Source organism: Macrobrachium nipponense, chromosome 3 (genome assembly GCF_015104395.2).
Source record: "Macrobrachium nipponense isolate FS-2020 chromosome 3, ASM1510439v2, whole genome shotgun sequence".
NCBI lineage: Eukaryota > Metazoa > Arthropoda > Malacostraca > Decapoda > Palaemonidae > Macrobrachium > Macrobrachium nipponense.
In genome coordinates, this window is record NC_087202.1 from 71,850,110 (window position 1) to 71,872,354 (window position 22,245).

At 47.4% G+C, this 22,245-nt stretch overlaps 2 protein-coding genes across 11 annotated transcripts in view; one reads left to right on the forward strand and one right to left on the reverse strand.

Moving 5' to 3' along the window:
* Positions 1 to 1,781, reverse strand: part of LOC135221804 (synaptobrevin homolog YKT6-like) — a 47,964-nt gene extending 46,183 nt beyond the window's left edge. The window contains exon 1 of one of the 3 annotated variants that reach the window (XM_064259677.1): positions 1,688 to 1,781. The gene's annotated coding sequence lies outside the window, so the exon portion shown is untranslated. Of the gene's footprint in view, positions 1 to 1,604 lie in introns of all 3 variants that reach the window. The other 2 variants (XM_064259675.1, XM_064259676.1) reach the window with 2 other exon arrangements.
* A 156-nt stretch (positions 1,782 to 1,937) lies between these two features.
* Positions 1,938 to 22,245, forward strand: part of LOC135221803 (uncharacterized) — a 163,415-nt gene continuing 143,107 nt past the window's right edge. For 7 of the 8 annotated variants that reach the window (XM_064259669.1, XM_064259660.1, XM_064259670.1 and 4 more), the window contains exon 1: positions 1,938 to 2,422. The gene's annotated coding sequence lies outside the window, so the exon portion shown is untranslated. Of the gene's footprint in view, positions 2,423 to 5,992; positions 6,152 to 22,245 lie in introns of all 8 variants that reach the window. The other variant, XM_064259663.1, reaches the window with a different exon arrangement.

The following is a 22,245-nucleotide window of genomic DNA, read 5'->3' on the forward strand; positions in this document are numbered from 1 at the left end:
GTTTTACCAACACTATTCAGCCCCCCCCCAAAAAAAAGGATGTACGTACGATTTGAAAAAAACAAAAAACACTCAAAAAGCAATACATAATCTTCTAGGTACTTACTTTATTGCTCTGCTTAGGAAAGTTAGGTGTAACTGTAATTTCTCATGAAGTCCTTGAACCACGAATGCATAAACTAAGACTCATCATTTGCGTGTGTAAGTAAATAGATCCTACAATCATTTTTTTTTTTTTTTTTGCTAGAAAAGCACACTGCAATTATTTGGCATACTCTCGAAAACTGTACATATGGTACAGTATACGAAAGGTAAAAGTTAGAGGAGAAACTACGTAGAGTTACCAAAAGAATGACCTGACTGCAATCACTCTACCAAGAAAATGAGTTTGATTTGGCGGGTCAACCGACACCCATCCTTCAAAATTCAAATTCCACATTATGTTTTTTAAGGACCATCATCCTCTCTCTCTCTCTCTCTCTCTCTCTCTCTCTCTCTCTCTCTCTCTCTCTCTCTCTCTCTCTCTCTAGCTATTTCATTTATTTCAATATGCTGATATTTTCTATTTTCGCACAATATATCACATCAATATATATATATACACACACAAATGAGTTTGTGTGTGTGTGAGAAGAACACAAATACTAGCAACTCTTTATGATATATATATATAGAATAATTACTTAGATCTACCCTTCACTTGAATCTTGTTTTAGGCTTAAAAGTAACACATCTATTATCTTTCTTCAAGGATGTAATTTTTCCTTAGTTTTTTTTGTTTTGTTTTCTCCGCTTTTGCACATTTTATTGTACCCCTCCTGTTCAAGATGATCATTTCTGGTCCTCCCCTCCTCCCAAATAGCCTACATACTTTGACTTTCCATGTTGTAAGATTCAAGGATAAGATTACCTAGGCTATGGTATGCGTATTTACTAGTACCTTATTGTTAAACAGGCAAAAATAAAACAAACTAAGCCTAAGCAGTTAGGTATAAAAATATGGGGTGGTACCGTTTGAGGGTAATAGGTATTACATATTGGGTAGGCCTATCACAAGCTTGTCATAAGGTTACCTAAATCCAGTTATGGCCTTACTGCTTGGGTTCAAAGAAAATGACTGGCATATTTTACGTTGTGCATATTTCGTACAGGCATAAGTTTAAATTAAAGTTAGGGAATAAAATTAGAATAGGGTAATACTGTCAACGGGTAGTTATAAACGGCCTACGTTTACCTCAGCTTTGGTTACACCAAACGTACTACTAGCTAGTATACTACCTACCTAGGCTAAGTAGTAGTAGCTAATTACCTAGTAGCTAATGCTAGAATAGGTAGGCCGAATTTTACATAAATATTAAGGCTAGGCTATTACAAAACTAGCCAGCCTGGATAATAGCTATTTCCTAATTTGGTGCTATTTAAGCAATATGTTTTCAATAAGCCTAGTCATCAAAATTGTAACCGTTAGCGTGTCATTCGACTAACATACTTTATCTATGCAAGTCTGTAAGCTTTTAGGTTATTTTGTACAATCTTGTCTAAGCTGACTACTTCAAAAATAGGATTTGTTATTTGAAAACAGTAATAGAAGAACATAAACTTACAAAGGAACGCACGCTATCCCAAAATTAACGGGTTTGAAATAATCTCTTTGAAATCCTTCGTTCTGTCACTACTGAGAGGTTACCTTATTCTTGACACTTCAGCACCAGCTGATCCTCACGAAATTATTATAAGTTTTGAGCAAATAACAATAGGATAAGGAATACGATTTCGTACTTCTGGTAATCCTACCTATCAGAGAATCTAAATAAAGATGTTGTCTCTCATGAAAAGATTGAATGCTCTATAGCTCCTCGACTCCCTCTATAAACTCTGTACCTCGATCACCAAATAGGTCGTCTATAATTTGATATCGTTATTTCGAACACGTTATAACTTTATGAGCAATTTAGCGTTACGTTGCTTCTCCGACGAATATTTTTGCATGATTTTGTTATTACTAACATTTAATGACGCCCGGGAAATTCCTATGCGAAATGGCACCGTCGAGGACGAAGGGACTAGTTGTTAGGTGAGGGCGGGGTGAGGATCGATCGAGGGAGTGGCGCGGCTCGATCAGCTGGTCACGAGCAGCTCGGAGGCGGGGGTTCTCATTTCCCTCCTCATTTTAAAAGCTCCCTCGGCTCAATTAACCCCCTGGAGCAGTGAGACAATTACAATATAGAACGTGTAGTTCGGTGTGTGTGTATTTTCAGTTCAAGATGCTCCATTAAGACTTGTTTGACTTTTTTTCCCGGGGGGTTCGATTTTGTCATATCGGTTTTCCTTCTCTCAAATGTGCCAAAGATTCTTCTCAGTGAGGCCGACGACGATCAATTGCAAGATATGAGCAACGTCTAATTGGGGAACTGGGTCATAGGTGAGCATCCCTTTTGTTGTTTCTAACTTCGACTTGAGAAAGAAAGTTGTGGCGAGAGGTAGGCCTCGATTACCTACTCGCACCAAGCACCTAAACCGCCACTGTAGGCTAGGTTATGACAGCACTCTCTTAAGTAGGGTAAGCTCAAATTACTTAGGTCTTCTATTTGCTAACGAAGCTCAGACCATTAGACGTTTGATGCACAAACGAGGTCACAAACATTGAAGCTAGACAAGGTGCCCTCTGGTCGAATTCCAACTACCTAGGTATATAGTACTAGCTACCTAGTAGGCTAGGTACGTAGCCAGTGCTTGGCAGTGAAGTCTCAGAAGACCTAGTAGGTAGTAGGCGATTACATAGGCCTAGCCCATCCGTGCCAAGCAATTAAGGTAAATGTTAAGAGGAACCACTTCCAAAGTGGCAGGGAATGTGTTTCCCCTGGTAATTTTGATGTACCTACCTATTTTGCACGAATTTCACCATTTCGGAAATGAACGATTTTGAGGATAACCCTCCTCTGAGGGCATACCTATAGCTAACTGTTAATGCCTTATGGGGGAAAATAGATGACATCCGATATCAGCAAAGGAAAAATAATTATATTTCATATTCATAGTGTTAATCTCAAAAAGGAAAAAATAATACTAGGGAGACCAAAATTGATGATGAATAGGTAGTAGGTAGCCTAGTATTACCTAGGAGATGGAAGGAAATGAAGAATAATGGAGGAGCCTAACTACTACCTAGTACTGACAAAAGGAATGGTCAGTCATTTCCTCCCTAAGATTTCAATAACTACAAACTATATTACCTAGTAAGGATATACTTTATAATACCTATTGCATACCAATTTTCTCCTTAAAAGATGAAGAAAAAGAATGTGATACAGGAAAAAATGAGAAAGAAAAATGTACTATTTATTCCCATAAGGCTATAATAATAAGTAGGTATAAGAAGAAAGTGGAAATAGAAGGAAGAGGAAGGGCCAGGTAACACGGCTTACTAGGTTATGTTAGTACCTATGATAATTATTTTAGGTTTCCTTTAAAGAAATATAATTACTATATATATTCTTTTAATGTTGATGTTGGACTCTTAACTATTTTTCCCCATAATGTCCTTAGTATTTCAATTTTTCCATACAAGACTTTAACAGTTTGATGCCCCTAGAGGGAGGTTATCTTCAAAATCGTTCATTACCGATGGAAATGAAGGTGAAATTCATGCAAAAACACCAAAATTACCTGGGAAGACTTTTCCTGGCCCCTTGGTGGTGGTTCATCTTTATTAATTCAATGTTTACCATTTAGAAAACTGGTGAATAGGCTAATAGAATATTAAATATTACCAAGTGCAATAAGATATGATACCAACAAGAGTGAAGTAGCTAGGCCTAATTTGTATGTAAAATGGTATTTTACTGTAAAACATCACAAGATGTGGTAGATCTAGGCAGGGTGACCAGACGTTCCCGTATTTATGACATTTGTCCTGTGTCCCGAATCAACCCTCCCCGGGATGCCTTTTGTCCTGTATTTTCAATATCTAAAAAAAAAAAAAAAAAAAAAAAAAAAAAAATACAATAAACTAGCGAAATTTGTACTGAGTATTCCCCCTTCAAACTCTCAAGTGGAGCGAGTGTTCAGAGTTCATCACATATGCTCAAACCAAACACCATCTCTTGAGAGCAGTTAGATCTAGTGCAAAATATGACAAATGAAAAATAACTGAGCAACAATGAGGAAAATAATTTTAAAAGGATTATTAAAAGGTTTTCATCATATGTATTTTATTGTCTGCAATTTATTCAATATACTATGGCAAGTCACATTTGTTATTAATATCCTTCAAAGCTACAAAACATGCTTGATTGCAATATTTTAATGCTTTGACACAGGTAATGAACACCTGTTTGTAACAAAATCTACAACGAATGCACTTTAAAACAAAAGAAAAGTCAATAAAGAAGGCTGAGAAGGACTTTGCCTGCGTCACTGTGTGCATAACTTCACATAAGTTGTGTCTATATTGTTCAACTACCTCTTCAATTTAAGTGTCCCGTATTTCAATTTTCAATATCTGGTCACCCTGGATCTAGGGTACTATTCCGCGGCGGCCTAGACTATGGCAGTTGCGGTTTTTCTATGCTGTTCTACCTACTGAACAAGAATTTTAAGTAATATTTATTCGGATGACTGTAATTAACCCCCAGGGGCCAGTACTAAACACGGCGAAATACATTGGACGCCCCAATCCCTAGTGGATGTCGTATCCGCGGTTACGTTCCTTGCAGTCCGTGCGGAACTATTCTGTAGAATTACCCAAGATGTTTTGTCATGTTGCAATCTTTAGTGTTCTTACCATACTGGAATCCATTGCAAGGGTCCTGTTACTGAGATGGTAAGTTTCTAGTGTGTTGTATTCCAATTTTAGTAGATTCTATAGATTTTTACATTTACGTACTTACCTAGCTTAGTATCTTAATGGAGAAGCGCAAGCTTAGTAATACAGTGCCTGTTCCAAAGAGTGGCATATTTGCAGACTGCAGTAACTACAGGCCAATCTGTATTCTCCCTGAGCTATCTAAAGTTGGTGAAAAACTTATTTTTAAGCCACTAGGTAAGGGTGTTGAATCTAAAGGATTGTTAGCTGATAGTCACCATGAATATAGGAAGCAGCTAGGTAAGGAGTACTAGTAAGTCAAATAGATTTTAGTAGTGCTTTAGATTTAGTAAATCACAAGGCGCTTATTTATAAACTTCAGACTCTTGGGAGTTGGTAGATATGTTTTAGGATTATGTTCTTCAAGATTTCCTTACAGGTAGGCAGCACTGAGTTGCTGTGGACAGGATCTTTTGTGAATCAAGACCTATTGTGTCTGGAGTTCCACAGGGAAGTGTTCTTGTTCCACTTATTTTTAGTATATACAAGTGACTTGGTTATTGGCCTGGAAAACAAGATAGTTCAGTTTGCCGATGATGCAACACTTTTGAGTGTAGTATAGTCTCCACATATGGGAAATGACGCAGTTTCAATTGGGACATGACTGGATCAGGGAATGGTGTAGTCGTTGGGGTATGAGGCTGAACACCAGTCAAACAAAAATTATTGATTAGCAGATCTCATACAGATATCCCATCCTATCCTCCCCTTCAGGTGTATGGAACTTTGCTGAACGAGTCTGAAGTTTTAACAATTCTAGGTGTAACCTTTGACTCGCATCAATCTTTTAAGAAACTTCTGATGACATTTTCAGCAAATGCCACACAAAAGTTAGGTATTGTTCATAAGGCCTCATATATGTATTTATAACGGTGATAAAATCAATGTAACCTGTTTTAGGTCATTGTACTCCTTTTACTAGAATACTGTTCTCTGGTATGGATGTCTACTTCTGCCAGAGATTTAACTCTTTTTAGATAGTGGTAGGTTTCCATATCATAATATGTAGTAATAGTTATGACTTGAACCATCAATGGATGGTCTCCTGTTTGTCACAAATTCATAAGTTGGGCTTCAACAGAGATTTTTCATATTTCACAATTGATCCCTGATCCCCTTCATTTCTAGAGAGCAACCAGATTCACAGAACAGCAACACCAATATGCAATAAATGTGCCTTGCTGTCAAACTTCAGTTCCAGAAGTCTTTTATTCCTCACACCGGAGGACTGTGGAACAGCCTCCCAGAGGAAGTCCCGCAATTGGAACTTCAGAAGTTCAAGTGAAGGTGTGATACGTTACCACCCTGTTGTGTTGAGTGAAGACCCGCTAGCCATAAAAACATTATTATGTACTTTTACCCGCTAGCCATCAAAACATTATTTTTTTTATATATATTAACTAGCATGTAGTTCATAAGCATGCTATTTTTCAGTAACACCTTGATGGTTAGGGGGGTATATTAAAAAAGTTTTCAAGCCTCTTCTAGTTTAGGACACCACATTTCATTCATAAATTTTTAAACCATAAAATGGAGCTAATATATTTGTATAAAAACTGCTAACATGCATAATTTGTACGATACATAAATGTATGACCTTGTAGGGTCCCACATGGACCCCCACACCTCCATCTTACCTTACCAGCTAATCTCATAACAAACATCTCTGCGCACCAAACGCGTGTATACATACAAGAAACAGCATACGTCATGCATGTTTTGTACATATATTGACATTCTTGTTATTGTTATGTTAAATGTGTCATTATACCAAATTGGATTACATTGTCAGCATTTCAGCCTTATGTACCATGCTGCAGACATTTCTTGTACATCGATGTACAGGCAGTCCCAAGGTTTTGATGGGGGTTCTGTTCTTGAGACGCGTTGTAAGCCGGAACATCATAAAAAAATCCCAAGAAAACCTTACTTTGTTCATGAAACTTACCTGTCAGATATATATATAGCTGTATTTTTCCGAATCCGACAGAAATTTAAACACTTACGACACACGCAGTGGGAGTCAGGTGGTTAGTACCCATTCCCGCCGCTGGGAGGCGGGTATCAGGAATCATTCCCATTTTCTATTCATAATTTTTCTGTCGCCGGTGCTGAAAACACCTGTTTGCAGCACCTCCGTCCAGATTTTGGAAACTTACTAGCTACTTGAGTATCCCTTTTGGTTTTTCTTTGGTATCTGAATTGGATCGGTGGCTTGGCACACGTTGACTTTGGATTGATTTGAATTTGGTATTGATTTTTCTTTGATCAAGATGTCAGGGTCTAGTTCTGCTAGCGCTAGATTTTGTTCTATGTCCGAATGTAGAGGTAGGCTACTGAAAGCTTCAGTAGACCCACATTCTGTTTGTAAAGTTTGCAGGGGGAATGAATGTACGTTTGAAAGTCGTTGTAAGGAGTGTGAAAGATTAACAGAGTCGGAATGGAAGGCGTATGAAACCTATCTTAAGAAACTTGAGCGAGATAGGTTAAGGAGGTCTTCCTCCAGGAGTGTTTCAGTAGGCAAGATTTAAATTATTCTCCTGCTAACCCTCCTTCTGTAGATTATGCTCCTACCCCTGTAGTGTTGCCTCCGGCCCCTGAAACAGTGTCGGTAGAAGGTAATACTTTATCGCTAATTCTTGAATCGATTCGTAACTTAGAATCAAAAGTGTTAGCTCTGGAGAGCAAAAGTGAAGGGAAGTGCAGTGAAAGTGCCCCTTGTGTAGTGGAGGGTGCGTCAGATCGGCCTCATTCCGCCTCTAGACCTAGACCTCTGCTTGACTCCCAGATTACGGGGAGAGAGCATGTCGAAAGTCGAAGGAGGGTTACGAGGAACCCCCACCGATCTGGCGTGCCTTCGGCAGCTTCTGACGAACCTACCCAGACTGCCAAGGAGCGTGCGCGTGCACGTCTTCTCAAGGAGTGCTTTTCTTCTTCTGAAGCTTCCTCCCCGCGCAAGGGGTGGAGCTCTCATACCGCATCACGTCCGCTGAAAATGGACGGCTCGCGTTCGGGACGCTTCACGTCCAAGTTGTTCTCCGGAACTTTGCTCGTCGCCTGATAGTGCGTTTGCTGCTTTTTCCTCCGCAGAAGAAGCGTAAGGATTATTCGGAGGCGGAGTCTTTCCTAGATGTTTTACCTTTCTTTCGAGCGCCGCAGTCGCTCTAAGGTGCGTGAAGTGGCGGTTCCTGGGAGTAGCAAGAAGGCGTCCCCTCGCCACTCGCCTGCTCACAGGATCAGCCCCTCCCCAGAAAAGGAGGCTTCACTACAAGCAAGATTCTCCAGTCTCTTCAGCAGCAACTTCGAGATGTTTTTTCTTCGAGAGAGACTGTTCCACGTCGCCGTAAGAAGGATGACAATCTTCCTGTGAAGAGGTCGAGGCGTTCTCCCTCTCCCTCTCCTCGCTCGTCTCTCTCTCCGATTGAGTCTCCCTCTAGAGTTCGTTCTGCTCCCCAGCAACTTTCTAGAGGAGGCGAGAAATTCGTTTCTCGCTCTCGTGAAGCGGTTGTTTCCGCTGCTACGAAACTTGTTGATAAGAAGCGCGTTTCTTTAGATGCCGAGCGCGCTTCTGTGAAAGTCAAACGCGCTTAAGTGGACGCCGAGCGTGACTCGGTGTGCAAAGTTTCGCGAGCGCCAGTGGACGCTCAGCGCGTTTTAGTGGACCGCTCGGCGCGCAACAGTGGACGCTCGGCGCGCACCAGTGGACGCTCAGCGAGCACCAGTGGACGCCAGGTGTACACCTGTTGCGGTCGAGCGCGCTTCAGTCGGCGCCAGTAGATTGGCTTCGGACGCCAAGCGCGCGCCTACGGACGTCAGTTTTCCACTTCCGCAAGCGCAAGCGGAAGCGGGAACTTTTCCTGTTCGCCGCTCTTAATCTTTTGAGAAAGCTCGTGACTCTTCTTTACTTCCTCCGACTTCTTCAGTGTCTGAAGAGGAAATTAGTGACGCTTTCGTCGAAGCGGACGAAGAACAGCAGTTGGCTCCAGTTTCGACGGACTACAAGGTTTTGACTCGTTTGCTACAGTCAGTCTTTGCAGACACTTTCCAACCTGAAGCTCCACGTACTCCCCTCCCTCTCAGTTTTCGTCATCCAAAGCTACTAAGATCTCGGGCTTTGTGAGAATGAAGAAGTCGCTTTCTACGAAGCAAGCTTTTAGAAAGGTCCATGATTGGATGGGAAAGAGGAAAGCTTCAGGCAAGACTTCTTTCGCTTTACCACCTTCAAGACTTGGTGGCAAAGCTGGTATGTGGTATGAGACGGGAGAAAACGTCGGAGTTAAGCTTCCAGCCTCAGCTCAAGGAGACTTTGGTAGTATTGTAGATGCCGCCAGAAGATCTTTTCTGTCTTCCTCTAAGTCTCTTGGACGCATAGTGAGTTAGTCTTTCACCTTAAAGGCCTCTTCAGGACACTAGAGGTCTTTAATTTTCTTGACTGGTGCCTTGGAGTATTGGATGCCAGGTCCAGGAGTTCTGATTCATCAGTCTGGGGGAGCTGTCCAGTGTATTGTCTTGCATGGACAAAGGCCGTCAGGGATGGTTCTGAGGAATTGGCTGCTCATTTCAGCACGGGACTGCTTAAGAAAAGAGCACTTTTTTGCAATTTTACTGCAAAGTCGGTCTCACCAGCGCAAAAAGCGGATCTTCTTTTCGCTCCTTTCTCAGAACATCTCTTCCCCCAGTCTATGGTAAAGGACATAGCTGCCAGTCTCCAGGAGAAAGCAACCCAAGACCTTCTGGCACAGTCTTCTAGGAAGCCTACTACTTCTTCGTCTTCTGGGTCCTCTGCTTTGAAGAAATCGAAGCCCTTTCGATCCGCTTCTTCCTCGAAGCCAGCCCCTCGAGGAAGAGGCTCTTCAGAGCAAGACTCCCGCTCCTTCCAAGAGCAAGAAGTGAGAGGGAAGTCCTTCAGCCACCGGTAGGAGCCAGGCTTCTACATTTCGCGAAAGCTTGGGAAGAGAGAGGTGCCGACGCTTGGTCTCTGGACATCGTCAAGAAGGGGTACAGAATTCCTTTCCTGATGTTACCCCCGCTGTCTTCGACACCAAAGGATTTGTCTCCTTCGTATCAGGGAGAAAAGCAGAAAGTGCTTCACGAGCTACTAGATCAAATGATCGAGAAGCAAGCAGTGGAACAGGTCTGCGACCGGAGTTCTCCGGGGTTTTACAACCGTCTGTTCCTAGTGCCGAAGCAGTCAGGGGGGTGGCGCCCCGTTCTGGATGTCAGCAGTCTAAATCGCTTCGTTACCAAGCAGAAGTTCAAGATGGAGACACCTCAATCCGTGCTTGCAGCCTTAAGACCGGGGGATTGGATGGTCTCTTTAGACCTTCAGGACGCATACTTTCACGTCCCCATCCATCCCCGATCAAGGAAAATACCTGCGGTTTGTCCTGAAAGGGAAGATTTCCAATTCAGGGTACTCTGCTTCGGTCTCAGCACGGCGCCGATGGTGTTCACCGTTCTATGAAGGAACGTTGCGAGGGGCTCCATCTTGCGGAAATAAGGATCTCTCTCTACCTAGACGACTGGCTTATTCGAGCCTCATCGCAAGACCGGTGTCTGAAGGACCTTCACACGACTCTGTCGTTAGCGAAGTCCCTGGGACTTCTGGTGAATCTCGAAAAGTCGCATCTGACTCCTTCTCAATCCTTAGTCTATCTGGGGATTCAGATGGACTCAGTGGCTTTTCGGGCTTTTCCGTCCCAGGGGCGACAACTTCATTGCCTGGACAAAGTGTCGGCCTTTCTAGGGAAGGAAACATGCTCGGTGAGGGAATGGATGAGTCTGCTGGGGACCATTTCCTCACTGGAGAAGTTTGTTTCTCTGGGAAGGTTGCACCTCCGACCACTTCAGTTCTTCCTCTCAAGCAATTGGTCACGCAAACAGGATCTAGAAGAGGTCTTGTTTTTGACGGAAGAAGTGAAAAAGCACCTCAAATGGTGGTTGGATCCAAAGAAGCTGGCGGAAGGACTTTCGCTCAAGCTTCGGAACCCCGACCTAGTGTTGTTCTCCGACGCGTCCTCCACGGGTTGGGGAGCAACACTGGGAGGGAGAGAAGTGTCAGGCACCTGGAGAGGGGAACAGGTGTCCTGGCACATCAATCTAAAAGAACTTTCAGCGGTTTACCTTGCTCTAAGATTCTTCGAAGAGGAAGCTCCAACAAAGTGGTTCAGATAAACTCGGACAACACCACAGCCTTGGCATACCTCAGGAAACAGGGGGGAACTCACTCTCCTTCTCTGTTCGTCATCGCGAGGAATATCCTGATTTGGGCGAAGTCGCAAAACGTCACGATTCTGACAAGATTTGTGTCAGGCGTGGAAAACGTGCGAGCGGACCTTCTCAGTCGGCAAGGACAGCTTCTGCCGACGGAATGGACCTTCCATCAGGAAGTATGCCAGGCGCTATGGAAGCTGTGGGGACGTCCTCATGTGGACGTTTTCGCAACTTCCCGAACGAAGAGACTTCCGCTGTATTGCTCCCCAGTCTGGACCCGGGACGGGAGCAGTGGCAGTAGACGCCCTACTGTGGAATTGGTCGGGACTAGACATTTACGCTTTTCCCCCATTCAAAATCCTCGGGGAAGTAATGAGGAAGTTCGCTGCATCAGAAGGAGCGAGAATGACCCTCATCGCCCCCTTCTGGCCAGCGGTCGACTGGTTCACGGAGGTGATGTCCTTCCTAGTAGACTTTCCAAGGTACTCTGCCCCTAAGGAAAGATCTACTCAGACAGCCCCACTTCGAGAGGGTACCACAAAAACCTCCCCGCTCTGAGTCTGAACTGCGTTCAGACTATCAAGAAGTTGGCCAGAGCGAGGGGGTTTTCAAGACCTGTGGCAACGGCGATTGCCACCGCAAGGAGGCCCTCCTCAATCGCAGTTTACCAATCAAAGTGGGCTCGTCTTTAGAAGTTGGTGCAGAAGGAAGGGCATTTCCTCCACCTCAACCTCTGTGAGCCAGATAGCAGATTTCCTTCTTCACCTTAGAAGCGAAACTAGCCGTTCCCACGATTAAAGGCTACAGAAGCGTGCTTTCTGTGGTCTTCAGACATAGAGGACTGACTTAGCAAATGATAGAGACATTCATGATCTCATTAGATCATTTGAGACTGTGAAAGTTCTCCAACCTAAAGTACCATCGTGGAACTTAGACGTGGGTTACTGAAGTTTTCTCATGTTGAGTCAATTTGAACCGCTCCATTTAGCCTCGCTTAGGAATCTTACTCCGGAAGACCATTTTCCTAACCGCTCTGGCGACGGCGAAGAGGGTTAGCGAAATTCAAGTCATAAGCAAGCATATTGGGTTCAAGGATCATAGTGCAGTTTGTTCCTTAAGTCCTACGTTCTTAGCAAAGAACGAGAACCCTTCCAACCCTTGGCCGAGGACGTTCGAGATCAAAGGGTTGTCGGAGCTAGTGGGACCTGAAGCTGAGAGAGTCCTGTCCTGTCAGGGCTCTCAAGTTTATTTGCAGAGAACCAGAGCATGCAGAGGTTCTTCGGAGAACTTGTGGTGCTCTGTGAAAAAACCAGATCTTCCGATGTCGAAGAATGCACTGGCGTTCTTCTTAAGAAGTACGGTTAAGGGAGCCCATGAAAAGTGTAGTGAAAGTGACATGGAGCTTCTGAAAGTGAAAGCCCACGAGTTGAGGGCTATTGCTACTTCGGTGGCTTTTCACAAAAATATGGCAATCAAAGATATTTTGGGCGCCACTTATTGGCGAAGCAATTCGGTGTTCGCTTCCACTACCTGCGGGAGGTGAAGCAACATACGAAAATTGTTACTCGCTCGGACCATACGTCGCTGCAGACACTGTTTTGGGGGCAGGAGGTAGCGCTCATCCTATCCTTTAACGGTTTAGGGGAGTTTTTAACTTGTGTTATGGTTGTGGGGTTGACCCTGCGGCGGATCTCCCTTCCATTAGCTTAGTCATGTGGGATACTTTTGGTAGGCTACGCCAGTGGTTTGGTTTTTACTTCGTTGCCCTCATTTGTATGGTCAATGGTCTAGTCACGTCGTGGTCTCGCCCCTGTTGACAGATCATCTGGAGTGCACCAGCTTTATAGGTCTCTACCTTGCTGGCAACTCTAGTAGCACAAGCAGACTTATGCGGCAGTAACCACGAAGTCAGCTATGCTAACAGGTAAGGAATCAAGATATCAATTATCTGCATATATATGTTTCCTAAAATCTTCTATTCTGTCTACTCCCACCACCAAAGGTGGGATTCAGCTATATATATATCTGACAGGTAAGTTTCATGAACAAAATGATATTGTAATGATACAATTAAGTTTGTTCATACTTACCTGGCAGATATATATAATCAAGTACCCACCCACCTCCCCTCAGGAGACAGTGGAAATAAAAATTATGAATAGAAAATGGGAATGATTCCTGATACCCGCCTCCCAGCGGCGGGAATGGGTACTAACCACCTGACTCCCACTGCGTGTGTCGTAAGTGTTTAAATTTCTGTCGGATTCGGAAAAATACAGCTATATATATATCTGCCAGGTAAGTATGAACAAACTTAATTGTATCATTACAATATCATTTTTAATGCTTTGGGTGCATTAAAAACTATGTAAACTGCATTCTTATTGCATTTTTCATCCCAAAAACCTTCAAATGTTGATCATTTTGCATTTTTGGGGTCAAATTTCTTCTGGCAGATCAGCGTTGTAGGCGTCGTAGCCCTTGAAATAATTTCTGATAAATATAATTGAAAAGCGCCTTAACCTCCGAATGTCGTAAGTCGAACCTGTCGTAATCCGGGGACTGCCTGTATATACATTTTCCCATCCTTCAACATACACAAGTGATTGTATATTGTGACCTCTGTTTTGTTCACCTCATGTCAGGCACTACATTTCCACTCACAAACCTGTCTATTTGTTTTCTGAATAGATTAATAAGTTTGTAGACCCAGCTTCTTACACATGCCTCTACTACAACATTTAACACCAATTCAGAAAAGATATCATGTTGCATAAACCCAAGGGTACCATAGGATTCATGTTAGTCATTGAGCGCAAATGAAATTTAATTAGAGGGATTTTTAAATGCTGTAGGTACTGCAAACAACTCAATAACAATAAATTTATTGTAGAATACAGTATAAAAGTACATGCAAGGAACTTTCCATCTTCATCTGTAGTTACTTCACATTCTTTTGAGGTAACAAACAGTTAAATGTATCTTTATATTAATTTTAATAGTTTTAGCTCAAAATCTGGTGTTTTATTTTTATTCTTTTGGGGGGGTTGCTGTTATGTTATTCCTCTATATTATTCTGTAGACTACAGGTGGGCACTTTATTAGTTACTTCTTGAAGACCACAAATACTAATTTTTTACCATTGTAGGTGTTTATCTTGTTTACTTGGTTGGAATTTTGTTACTATGGTAGTTTACAATGGGGTTCTTATCTGGTCACACATACAAGTGCATCTTTATACAGCTTATACAAATAGTAACTGCTTGTTGAGAATAGAAAATAAATTGTCATCTAGTCAGTTATATATAATGATCAAGAAAGCCTGTTTGTTCCGATACGTAATACAAACCATCGGTCCTTTAACAATAGGAAGTAGCTAGCGGCAGCTGGAAACGGTCCCGTAAGCTTCGAACAAGGGAGAACGGTAGTTAACTGCTTGTCCGATCGTCGCGCGCCGCGACTGGGAGGTAAACAAATCACTTTTGCTTTCGGCCGTGTGTGGAAGGACGTGTTCGCCATCGCTCTGCCCGCTTGTCGTTTGCTTCATCTTTGAGTATTTGTTTTCTCTTTCTGTATATCAGGAGTGATTGTAAGTACTTTTTTCTCTATTCAATTGATGTGCAATGAGTGAATTAGAGGAGATTGAGATTTCACCGCGCCCTCCAGTCGCCCGTAGAGTGTGTCCCGGGCTGGAGGGACGTAAATGTGGGGGGTTCAGGTCTTTTGTGGAGGTGGACCCCCACGAGGTTTGTTCTCGTTGTCGAGGGACGCGGACCGAGTGCTCTCGCAACGAGCCATGTATGGTTTGTATGAATTGGTCCGAGGCGCAGTGGGTGCTGTACGAGGGCAGGAAGAGACTTAGGCCGGCCAAGAAAGAAGTCATCGGAAAGTCCAGTGACTCCTTTGGTGACGGACACTTCGTCCTCTTTCCTGCCTCCCGGCCAGCCCCCACGGTTTGCGCCTTCCCCTGCGGGGGGGTAGCGGAGTCCTTTTCCTCTCTCGATCCGTCGAGTGTGGAGGAGGGCGCCCGCTACCCGGACGTACAGTTGTATTCGGGGTCTTCTGTCCGCTCTGTGGGGGTATTTCGCCCCCCAGGCGCGGGGAAGCCCCTCCTATTAACCCGACTGTTGCTTCCGCAGGTGTGCCAGCAGCGAAGGACGACTTGGGACAGGTGTGGGAGTCGCTGGGACGCAGGGAATGCCCAGCATCCAGGGGTTGCTACAGCGGTTGGCGGGGTCGGCCGTGGTCACTCATGGTGCGGTGACCACCACGACGACCACATTAACTACCCCTGCGTATGAGATGCCACCACTCTTGTATATACGCCTCACATAATGTCGGTGACACCCACGGTGGCAGTACAAAAACCAATTGCCGCCGTTCCAAAGAGGACGATGCCACCACCACCTGGATTTTTTTTCCTTTGCCGACCCCGGACTTCCGCTGCCCCAAGAGTACCCCCCTGGACCTGCCGCCAGTGCCACGGATGACGATGACTGTCGACAGGACGCCTGGCTCTCCCGTAGTACCTGCCGTGCCTGCCGTACCTGTGGCCGCTCCAGCGACTCTTTCCCTTTCAGGTACACATACCTTTCAGATGTTCCTGCTGTTCCTGCTGTTCCCGGACCTGTTCCTGCCGTTCCCGTCTGCTGGTGTTGCTGTAACAGTCTCAGGTCCTTCCGGACAGGTGCAGTCGGGCCCTGTTGCTTCGGCAACTGCCCCGGCTCCCTCCTGGATGGAAGACCTGACGTCTGTCCTGCGGAGCCTGGCGAAAGAAGAAGAGGAAGAGGAAGAAGGTTGTCGTCATCGTCTTCATCGTCTTCTCGTCGTCTGCTGCCTCTCCTTCCCCTTCGACTTCTAAGGCCAAACAGCCGAAGAAAGAAGAAGGTTGCCTCCTCCCCCCTAAGAAGACTCCTTCGGGATCTTCTAAGGGCCCGGCTCGCTCAGGCGAGCTGGGGAGCTCTTCTGCTGGTCCTCCTGTTCCTCGGGTGCGGGCCCGTCGCTCTCTTCTGCAAAGAAGAAGTCGACGGGGACCAGAGGTGCATCAGCCTCGGCTGGTGCGTCCTCACCTGTGCTAGTGGTTCTGCCGCTAAACCAGGTTCCGTCTCGGCTGCTTCTCGTTCGCGAGAAGCACCGAGTGGACGCTCTTCTAAAGAGGACCGTCCAGCCAAAGTTTCGACGACCGAGCTCGCTCGCCGTCAAGACAGCGGCACGGAGCAGAAGACTGGCGAGAGTCGTGCACACGACTCTCGCCAGGCCAGTGGACGCTCTCGCAGCGACCAACCGGCTGCTCGGGCTGACGTGCACGGTCACTGACCGGCCACGGGTTGAGGCGAGGAAGGAGTCCCCACGGCCGCCGGTACCAGCCACGGCTGGTACCAGCGGTTTGACGCGCCGAGAGGACGCTGGCCGGTCTCGACGCGTAAAGGGAGCCTAGCAGGTCACCCGTCCGCCGCTCCCGATGGGACCCGGGCGGAGACGGTGACCAGCGGCAGCTCGCCTGACGCTAGAGAGCGGTCTCGACGTTCTCAGCCGAGCCAATCGCCCCAGGCGAGCGGCGACGCTAGGCTACTGCTAGACCGTCACCGCGTGTTGACGATCGGCAGCAGCCCTCTACGCACGCTGGTCCTGCCAGCGAGCGTGGGGGGAGCGTCAGGTCTGCCTCTCCTATACCTTCAACCTCCTCGGGCTATACCGGGAGGAGCGAGGTACCAAAGGGAGCGATCACTAGCAGGTTTGCGTCCGCTCGTGACCCGGCTATGACGCCGTACGGCTCAGGCACGGTCTTAGGACCGACCAGGACGTACGCGCAAGTAGTTGGAGGCGACCGTCAGGGGTCTGTCGCTGTTCCTCCTTCTGAAGGAGGAGTATCGAGGGATATGCTCTTGTTGGAGGGACTGGACGGTCCTACTCCACAAGACGCTGTGACGCCCGAGATACAGAGGAACTTCGCGGAAGTCATTAAGCTGATGCGTCTGCATAATGGCCTCGCGGAAGGATCGCCGCTACCACCATCGGAGCCCACGTCCCGGCTCGAGTCATTTGGGGTCCCAAGAGGGAGCCCAAAATGATGATGGGGTTGCCACGATCAGAGCTTGCGGACTCAGTCCTGGATCAGGTGGAGAATCTCGTCTCAGGACGGGAGGACTCGCTAAAATCCGGACGGTCCTCTAAGCTGCTTCCTCCTCCTCTACAGCGGCAGAGGCGTTTCTACGTGCCATCAGAAGACCCGATACTGCCGAAACAGGTTAACCCGGAGTTAGCGAGGCTGACTCAGGTGTGTCCCTGCAGCAGCTCCTGTCGGAGAACCTATGGTTCTCGCAGCAGGAGGCACTTGCCCTGGAATCTACCGCTATGGCAGCATTCCAGCAGTTTCCTGGTTTGGATTTTTTGTGGTCCCTCACAATATCCAAGGTAGCGGCCGGCTCCGGGAGTTGTGCTCTCGAAGACGACGCTTCTTTTAGGAGACTGTGCCAGTCTGGAGGAAGAGCAATCTCTTACCTCGCCCATCAGACTGCTAACTGGGGCCAACTTGGTTTTCTTCGGCGTAGGGACGCAGTCCTTACCCGAGTGACCAAGGGGGCTGGGCTGGGCGTGAGGCGGCACTCGGGCTAAGAAATGGACCTCTTAGGAGTTCCCCAGCTCTCTTTCCTGGAGAGATGGTGGACGCTGCGGTGGAACGGCGGCGCACTGACGAGAGTGACCGCTTAGTTCACCAGGCAGTCTCGAAGGTTTCTGGGCAACCCTCGAGTAACTGCGGCCAAAACCAAAGAGCTTGGCTAGCGCTTTTTTTGCCACGGCGGCGAAGACGGTTGCACCGTCTTCCAAACCCCGTGTGAAGACTCCAGTTGTTTCGACTTCTGCGAGAGGAGGCCGCAACCAGCCCTCCTCCCGCCCTCCTTTCCCCAGGAGGTGGGTTGGGAAGAAGTCGAAACGAGGAGGGAAAACGCTAGGGACGGCGTTTTCCCCCTCCCAACCTGCTGCCGGAAGTGGGGGGGTGCCTGCGCGAGCCCCCCCCCAATTGGGCGACTTGGCAGCGCTACGGTCGCCGAGAACTGGATAGTAGACGTCCTTCGGGAGGGATATCTACTACCCTTCGAGTCTCGGCCCCCCTCATCTCCAAAAACCGGTCCATCTACAGACCTATGTCCAGGGGATCAGCAAAGGACAACGCTCTTCGACAGGAGATCAAGACCATGCTGGCGAAACGAGCTGTAGAAATCGTGGAGGACCAGTCACCAGGCTTCTACAGCCGCCTCTTCCTAGTGGAGAAGGCATCGGGGGGCTGGCGCCCGGTGATAGACCTCTCTCCCCTGAACCGCTTCGTTCGCACGACGCGGTTCACGATGGAGTCGGCACGCTCAGTGCTCGACTCGATCAGGGGGAACGATTTCATGCTTTCGGTGGACCTGAAGGACGCGTATTTTCAAATACCCATCCATCAGTCCTCCAGAAAGTACCTCCGCTTCATCTTCGACGGGGACGGTGTACCAATTCAGGGCAACTTTGTTTCGGTTCTCTCAACCGCCCCAATCAGCCCCACAGGTGTTCAACGCGAGTGTTTCACTCTGGTGTCGGCTTGGGCCCATTCGAACGGGATACTCTTTCTGAGGTATCTCGACGATTGGATGGTCCTGGCAGCTCCCGCTCGCAGTTGCTACAGGACAGAGATCGACTCCTCAAGTTTTGTCGCGATCTGGGGATCGTGATAAACTACGAGAAGTCCGATCTCGCCCAACCCAAGCAGAAGATGAAGTACCTGGGTATGCTGATAGATACGGTAGCAGGGCAAGTCTTTCCCGCAGACTTGCGTATCAGCAAATGCAGGGAGGCAGCCCGCCGGTTCCTGTCGCGGCAGGGAACAGGCAGCACAGCAATGGCAAGTCGTGATCGGCCATCTGTCGTCACTCGAGAGTTAGTCCCCTCACGGGCGTCTTCACCTGCGGTCTCTCCAGTGAGGCTAAGGGAGAGTTGGTCTCAGGCCAAGGATCCTCCTTACTTTCCCGTGGCTATCACGGACAAGGTGAGGCAGGACCTAGCCTGGTGGCTCGACGACAAGAACCTCTTAAGAGGAGTGCCCATACGCACTCCCCCCCGGAGATGCTTCTGTTCTCAGACGCATCGACCGAGGGATGGGGCGCACACCTGGAGGAGTTGCTTGACTGCAGGTGTGTGGGAAACATCACGAGAAGCACCTTCACATCAATGTCCTGGAACTCAAGGCGGCGTTCAACGCTCTCCAAGAGTTTCGGGACCGCTTGGTGGGACACTCAGTGGTGTTGATGTGCGACAACACCACAGTAGTGGCATATGTCAACAAGCAGGGGGGGTCTAGTGCTCTTCTTCCGCTCCATCAGTTTGACGGTGCAGGTGCACGAGTGGGCCACGGCTCACTCGATAGAGCTGTCAGCACGCTACATTCCAGGCAAAGAGGAATGTAGTAGCGGACAAGCTCAGCCGTCGGGATCAGGTGATAGGGACCGAATGGGCTCTACACCAAGACGTGGCGGAAAGGCTCTTCAACCTGTGGGGGCGACCGGTCGTAGACCTGTTCGCCACCCGGCACAACAGGAAGATCCAGGTGTTCTTCTCGGCCGTGCCGGACCCATGGGCAGCTGCAGAGGACGCTCTCCAACACCCCTGGGACAACCTCTTCGCTTACGCCTTTCCTCCCTTCTGTCTGATTCGGAAAGTGATCAGTCGAGCGCTGGTCACTCCCAATCTCAGAATGATCCTGGTGGCTCCCAAACGGCCTCAAGCCGTTTGGTATCCGGACCTGTTGGCTACTTCTTGCAGACGCACCGAGAGAGCTACCCAACTGGCACAACCTTCTAGCCCAGCCACACGTACTGAACGGTACCACCGCGGCAGTTCCAGTCCTTCAACTTCACGGCTGGCTGTTATCCACCATCTCTTGCGAACGAGAGGCTTTTCTCGTAGCGCAGCAAAAAACAGAGATGGCTGGACACGTCAGACAGTCCCTCTGCAGCTGTGTACCAGGGGAAGTGGGCCCCGTCTTCTGTGGGTTGGTGTCGTTAGACAGGTTTGTTTTGTCTCCTCTCAGAGCCAGCTCTTCAGCAGGTAGCGGATTTCCTCGTGTTTCTTCGCCGAGAGAAGCTCTCTCAGTACCCACAGTTAAGGGATATAGAGCCGCTCTGGCTCTCGTCCTAAAACTGAGGGGACTGGACATCACTAATTCGTTCGAGATATCCTTGCTAATGAGGAGCTTCGAAAGGTCTTGCCCACCCAGGGAAACTCAGGCCCCCCCCCCTGCGTGGGACGTGACTCTCGTCCTTAGGAGTCTGACTCGAGCACCGTTCGAGCCACTCCGAGAGTCGTCAGACAGGGATCTGACCCTCAAGACCCTCTTCTTGCTGGCCCTGGCATCGGCGAAGAGAGTAGGGGAACTACATGGCCTTTTCTTATGATGTTAACATACCAGAGGCTGGGGATCTGCGAACTCGATTTTCGTCCCGAACTTCGTAGCTAAGACTCAGAATCCGTCGATCCCTGACGACAGGTTCGAGTCTTTCACGATCCCCTCCCCTGCTGGACTTTACAGATAACGATGCGGATGAGATGCTGCTTTGTCCTGTGAGGGCGCTACGGCTCTATCTGAAGAGAACTCGACATCTCAGGCCTGAGTGTCGACAGCCTCTTCGTTAGCACTGGGGTCACCAAGAAAGAAGTCTCCAAGAACACGCTTTCTTTCTGGCTACGTGAGGTGATCAGGAGAGCGTACGAAGCTGATGGTAGCGACGACATCCGTACGCTCCGTCCGAGAGCCCACGAAGTCAGAGGTATCGGACCCTCCTTAGCGTTGCCGTAAGAACTTATCTCTCCGTGGCGCAGTCCTGAAGGCAGGTGTCTGGGCCAAACCAGACCACCTTCACGTCCTTCTACCTTCGGGATATTGCCCCCACAAGTCACCTTGGATACTTTTTCCTTGGGACCTGTGGTGGCTGCTCAACACGTTGTGTAAGCTTACCCAGCACCGAGCAGGCAGAACAGCATCGATTCCTGTATGACTGGGAGAATGAATGCGTGAATGAGAGAGTGACTTTTGGCTTCTCTTCCCACACTTTTTCTACCTAAACTACTACCTGTGGGCAGAGGGATACGGTCGTTACCTTGCTGGATAGGAGTCCGATGCAGGTAAGCTATTCAACAGAGCTCCATCCTATCTCTTTAACTAGAGATAGGAGTAAATATCCACCACTTTCTCCAACCAAAGGGGGGAGAAAGTGGAGGCCAACATGAGACAAACCCATTACTTTACATTTGCTCATGTAAGGACAAAGTTCTTACAATGCTGGTACGAAGAGATACGCTTGCCTCTCTCTTAGTACTCGGCCAGAGGTCTGACCATTGATCCTGCGGTGCACACCCCGATCAATCGGACAGAGGCTTGGATCCCTCCCTCGCTCTTACGACCAGGGAGGCATTCCAGGGATGGACGAACACCAGTCTGTTCATCAAAAGACTCAGATTCCACCCACCAAGAAGTGAGTCTTCCTATTGTTAAAGGACCGATGGTTTGTATTACGTATCGGAACAAATGACAATTTGTCGAAAATTGCATTTTCATACAATCAACTTACCTGTCAGATATATACATAGCTAAGACTCCGTCGTCCCCGACAGAAATTCAAATTTCGCGCCACTCGCTACAGGTAGGTCAGGTGATCTACCGGCCTGCCCTCGGGTGGTCAGGACTCAGGAACCATCCCCGTTTTCTATCATATTTTCTCTGTCGCCGGTGGTATCAACATTGTTGTTATTACCTCCTGACTTGGATTCTTTTTTTCAACATTTGATCAACGTTTTTTCGACTTTTGGTGACGTATTTGGATCGTGTTTTGGCATTCGCTACTGTGGACTGTTTTTGGAATAACTCTTTTGGATTTTTCTCAGGATGTCTGATTCTAATGTGAGTGTGAGAATGTGTGTGAATGTAGGCTGCAGGGTGAGGATACCGAAAGCTTCGGTTGATCCTCACACTGTATGCCGTAAATGTAGGGGGGTGCAGTGTTCTGCTACTAAACACTTGTAAGGAATGCGAGAGTTTGAATGCAGAAGAATGGAAGACTTTGACTTCTTATTTGAAGAAGTTAGAGAGGGATAGAGTTAGAAGACTGAAAGGTGTGAATTCAAGGCCTATTGAGCCT